This window comes from Rutidosis leptorrhynchoides, chromosome 6 (assembly GCF_046630445.1).
Source record: "Rutidosis leptorrhynchoides isolate AG116_Rl617_1_P2 chromosome 6, CSIRO_AGI_Rlap_v1, whole genome shotgun sequence".
In the NCBI taxonomy this organism is placed as follows: domain Eukaryota; kingdom Viridiplantae; phylum Streptophyta; class Magnoliopsida; order Asterales; family Asteraceae; genus Rutidosis; species Rutidosis leptorrhynchoides.
Genome location: NC_092338.1, coordinates 304,085,167 through 304,091,494, shown reverse-complemented (window position 1 = coordinate 304,091,494; position 6,328 = coordinate 304,085,167).

Here is a 6,328-nt window from a genome sequence, read left to right as displayed (position 1 = left end):
AACGTTTTTAATCAATAAGAACGGGACATTTCAGTTGGTATCCGAGCGTTGGTCTTAGAGAACCAGAAAATTTGCATTAGTGTGTCTTATCGAGTTTGTTAGGATGCATTAGTGAGTCTGGACTTCGACCGTGTTTTCTTTAAAAATGATTGCTTAACATTTTTGTTGGAAACTATATATTTTTAACATATGAATATTATGTGATATATTAATCTCTTAACGTGTTTGATATTATGTGATAGATGTCTACCTCTAGAACAAGTCCCATTGACTCACCTAATAATAATGAAGAGTCAAATGTAAATTTGAATGATTTGTGGACTGATTCACAAGTTCCCGAAGAGGAACCGGAAGAAGAGTCGGAACCGGAAGAAGAATCGGAACCGGAAGAAGAATCGGAACCGGGTGAAGAAATAGAACCGATGGGGGAAATAATAAAACGGTTAAGTAAAAGAAAATCCTCAACCAACCGACCAAAGTTAATTATGGTCAATGTGTTTCCGCCAAGGAAGCAAAATATTGGGAGGATTACCAATTCTCCGATGAATCGGATTCCGACGAGAATTCTGATGATGTTATAGAAATTACCCCAACTGAATTTAAAAAGGCAAAAGAAAATAATAAGGGAAAGGGCATAAAAATAGAGAAATCTAATTCCAACCCCGATGAACTTTATATGTATCGTCAACCCCCGAAGTCCTTAAGCTGTAACAATGACCCGGGAACCTCTAAACCACCAGGTTTTTCTAAACCAATGTGGACAACGACGGCTCGTATTAGGGGAACATCATATATCCCTAGAAACTTGGCAAAACGAACCAAAACCGAAGAAGAAGAAACGAGCGAGTCGGAATAAGATAGTTGTATTCGTGTGGTGTAATATATGTAATATAGTGTTCTTATGCTTTATGATATATGTAAAAATTGCTTGTATTAATAAGTATTTTTTTATGAAACTAACTCTTGTCTATTTTACAGTTTAAAAACACAAAATGGATAGACAACCCAATATTTTAAGAGACCTACCCGGAGACATGATTGATGAAATCTTGTCTAGAGTCGGCCAGAATTCTTCGGCACAACTATTTAAGGCGAGATCAGTTTGTAAGACATTCGAAGAACGTTCCAAGAATGTCTTGGTTTATAAGAGACTTTCGTTTGAAAGATGGGGGATATCACATTGGGAAACCCATAAGTTACGATGTGTTTACTTTGACGCATATATTGCGGGGAACCCAAATGCTATTTTACGCAACGGGTTAAGAAATTATTTTGACTCAATATATCCGAATATTGGAATTCGTGATTTAGAAAAAGCGGCTAACATGCAACATAAAGAAGCATGTTATGCTTACGGATTAGTAATGTTCGCTTCTCACCAAAGTGAGAACAAGAACATCGGGCTACAACTATTAAACAAAACGTTTCCACAAGTGACGGAGTCGGTAATTGGGGTAAGAAATGAGGTTTTTAGATTATTACGGGACTGTTGGACATTACGTAACCCTCGTCCCTTTGATGACGTTACAACACGCTGTCTTATCAACGGCCATAACGGTTATGTTGCACAAGACCAAGGATGGGAAGTAGTCCTAGTAAAACCAGAATGCATGACTTGTTTCTGGACGTATGAATTACGTGTCTTTATTGCCTTTGCTGAACGACTTGTGTACTAGCTAGAATTGTCTTCACAACTATCTTGTATCAAAGTTATTGTGTGCTATATTTTATGCTTTATGTAAAATAAGCGGTATTGTAAGTTTGTAAAATATTGTATAAAAGTTTGAACGCGAAATATTATTACAATCAGTTTTTCATATAGAATTGTAGTAGTTGAATTGTATATTAGCTACTAAGTATGAACTTAACGGGTAGGTACTACCCGAATTTAAACTTATAAAACGCTAATATGAAGAAAAAGCTTTTATAAATGAGTTCATATTATGCTACGAAATACTATTAACTACTCTTAATATTCTGTATGATTAACTTGTTCCATTTAACTATTTTGAAGGAAATGGCACCGACTACTCGACACACCGTGAATATGAATGAAGAGGAATTCCGTACTTTTCTAGCTTCAAACATAGCCGCAGTACAGGCTGCGCTACATACCAACAATAACCTTGGATCTAGCAGTACAGGAAATCGTGTAGGATGCACCTACAAAGAATTCACTGCCTGCAAACCTTTGGAATTTGATGGAACCGAAGGACCGATCGGATTGAAACGGTGGACCGAGAAGGTTGAATCGGTGTTTGCCATAAGTAAGTGTACTGAAGAGGACAAAGTGAAGTACGCTACGCATACCTTCACAGGTTCTGCGTTAACATGGTGGAATACCTATCTAGAGCAAGTGGGACAAGATGATGCGTACGCACTACCGTGGTCAGCATTCAAGCACTTGATGAACGAGAAGTACCGTCCCAGAACCGAGGTCAATAAGCTCAAGACAGAACTTAGAGGGTTACGAACCCAAGGATTTGATATTACCACGTACGAAAGACGATTCACAGAATTGTGCCTATTGTGTCCGGGAGCATTCGAAGATGAGGAAGAGAAGATCGACGCGTTTGTGAAAGGATTACCGGAAAGAATCCAAGAAGATATAAGTTCACACGAGCCCGCCTCCATACAACAGGCATGTAGAATGGCTCACAAACTAGTGAACCAGATTGAAGAAAGAATTAAAGAACAGACTGTTAAAGAGGCCAATGTGAAGCAAGTCAAAAGAAAGTGGGAGGAAAACGGTGATAAGAATCACCAATACAACAACAACAGCAATTACAACAATAATCGCAACAATTATCCCAACAATCGCAACATCAATCGCAACTACAACAAACGGCCCAACAACAACAACAACAACAACAGCAACTACAACAATCATCCCAACAACAATAATAACCGCAACAACAACAACAATCAGAAGCAGCTATGCCAAAGGTGTGAAAAGAATCACTCGGGGTTCTGCACCAAATTTTGCAACAAGTGTAAAAGAAATGGTCATAGCGCGGCGAAGTGTGAGGTCTACGGACTAGGGGTTAATAGAACGAAAGGAACAAATGGTGTCGGAACGAGTAATGGCGGAGCAAGTAGTGTCGGAGCAAGTTATGCCAATGTAGTTTGTTATAAATGTGGAAAACCAGGCCACATTATTAGAAATTGCCCGAACCAGGAGAACACGAATGGACAAGGCCGTGGAAGAGTTTTCAATATTAATGCGGTAGAGGCACAGGAAGACCCGGAGCTTGTTACGGGTACGTTTCTTATTGACAATAAATCTGCTTACGTTTTATTTGATTCGGGTGCGGATAGAAGCTATATGAGTAGAGATTTTTGTGCTAAATTAAGTTGTCCATTGACGCCTTTGGATAGTAAATTTTTACTCGAATTAGCAAATGGTAAATTAATTTCAGCAGATAATATATGTCGGAATCGAGAAATTAAACTGGTTAGCGAAACATTTAAGATTGATTTGATACTAGTAGAGTTAGGGAGTTTTGATGTGATAATCGGTATGGACTGGTTGAAAGAAGTGAAAGCGGAGATCGTTTGTTACAAAAATGTAATTCGCATTATACGAGAAAAAGGAAAACCCTTAATGGTGTACGGAGAAAAGGGCAACACGAAGCTACATCTTATTAGTAATTTGAAGGCACAAAAACTAATAAGAAAAGGTTGCTATGCTGTTCTAGCACACGTCGAGAAAGTACAAACTGAAGAAAAGAGCATCAATGATGTTCCCATTGCAAAAGAATTTCCCGATGTATTTCCGAAAGAATTACCGGGATTACCCCCACATCGATCCGTTGAATTTCAAATAGATCTTGTACCAGGAGCTGCACCAATAGCTCGTGCTCCTTACAGACTCGCACCCAGCGAGATGAAAGAACTGCAAAGCCAATTACAAGAACTTTTAGAGCGTGGTTTCATTCGACCAAGCACATCACCGTGGGGAGCTCCTGTTTTGTTTGTCAAGAAGAAAGATGGTACATTCAGGTTGTGTATCGACTACCGAGAGTTGAACAAACTTACCATCAAGAACCGCTACCCACTACCGAGAATCGACGACTTATTTGATCAACTACAAGGCTCGTCTGTTTATTCAAAGATTGACTTACGTTCCGGGTATCATCAAATGCGGGTGAAAGAAGATGATATTCCAAAGACTGCTTTCAGAACACGTTACGGTCATTACGAGTTTATGGTCATGCCATTTGGTTTAACTAATGCACCAGCTGTGTTCATGGACCTTATGAACCGAGTGTGTGGACCATACCTTGACAAGTTTGTCATTGTTTTCATTGATGACATACTTATTTACTCAAAGAATGACCAAGAACACGGTGAACATTTGAGAAATGTGTTAGAAGTATTGAGGAAGGAAGAATTGTACGCTAAGTTTTCAAAGTGTGCATTTTGGTTGGAAGAAGTTCAATTCCTCGGTCACATAGTGAACAAAGAAGGTATTAAGGTGGATCCGGCAAAGATAGAAACTGTTGAAAAGTGGGAAACCCCGAAAACTCCGAAACACATACGCCAGTTTTTAGGACTAGCTGGTTACTACAGAAGGTTCATCCAAGACTTTTCCAGAATAGCAAAACCCTTGACTGCATTAACGCATAAAGGAAAGAAATTTGAATGGAATGATGAACAAGAGAAAGCGTTTCAGTTATTGAAGAAAAAGCTAACTACGGCACCTATATTGTCATTGCCTGAAGGGAATGATGATTTTGTGATTTATTGTGATGCATCAAAGCAAGGTCTCGGTTGTGTATTAATGCAACGAACGAAGGTGATTGCTTATGCGTCTAGACAATTGAAGATTCACGAACAAAATTATACGACGCATGATTTGGAATTAGGCGCGGTTGTTTTTGCATTAAAGACTTGGAGGCACTACTTATATGGGGTCAAAAGTGTTATATATACTGACCACAAAAGTCTTCAACACATATTTAATCAGAAACAACTGAATATGAGGCAGCGTAGGTGGATTGAATTATTGAATGATTACGACTTTGAGATTCGTTACCACCCGGGGAAGGCAAATGTGGTAGCCGATGCCTTGAGCAGGAAGGACAGAGAACCCATTCGAGTAAAATCTATGAATATAATGATTCATAATAACATTACTACTCAAATAAAGGAGGCGCAACAAGGAGTTTTAAAAGAGGGAAATTTAAAGGATGAAATACCCAAAGGATCGGAGAAGCATCTTAATATTCGGGAAGACGGAACCCGGTATAGGGCTGAAAGGATTTGGGTACCAAAATTTGGAGATATGAGAGAAATGGTACTTAGAGAAGCTCATAAAACCAGATACTCAATACATCCTGGAACGGGGAAGATGTACAAGGATCTCAAGAAACATTTTTGGTGGCCGGGTATGAAAGCCGATGTTGCTAAATACGTAGGAGAATGTTTGACGTGTTCTAAGGTCAAAGCTGAGCATCAGAAACCATCAGGTCTACTTCAACAACCCGAAATCCCGGAATGGAAATGGGAAAACATTACCATGGATTTCATCACTAAATTGCCAAGGACTGCAAGTAGTTTTGATACTATTTGGGTAATAGTTGATCATCTCACCAAATCAGCACACTTCCTACCAATAAGAGAAGATGACAAGATGGAGAAGTTAGCACGACTGTATTTGAAGGAAGTCGTCTCCAGACATGGAATACCAATCTCTATTATCTCTGATAGGGATGGCAGATTTATTTCAAGATTCTGGCAGACATTACAGCAAGTATTAGGAACTCGTCTAGACATGAGTACTGCCTATCATCCACAAACTGATGGGCAGAGTAAAGGACGATACAAACGCTTGAAGACATGCTACGAGCATGTGTTATTGATTTCGGAAACAGTTGGGATCGACATCTACCGTTAGCAGAATTTTCCTACAACAACAGCTACCATTCAAGCATTGAGATGGCGCCGTTTGAAGCACTTTATGGTAGAAAGTGCAGGTCTCCGATTTGTTGGAGTGAAGTGGGGGATAGACAGATTACGGGTCCGGAGATTATACAAGAAACTACCGAGAAGATCATCCAAATTCAACAACGGTTGAAAACCGCCCAAAGTCGACAAAAGAGCTACGCTGACATTAAAAGAAAAGATATAGAATTTGAAATTGGAGAGATGGTCATGCTTAAAGTTGCACCTTGGAAAGGCGTTGTTCGATTTGGTAAACGAGGGAAATTAAATCCAAGGTATATTGGACCATTCAAGATTATTGATCGTGTCGGACCAGTAGCTTACCGACTAGAGTTACCTCAACAACTCGCGGCTGTACATAACACTTTCCACGTCTCGAATT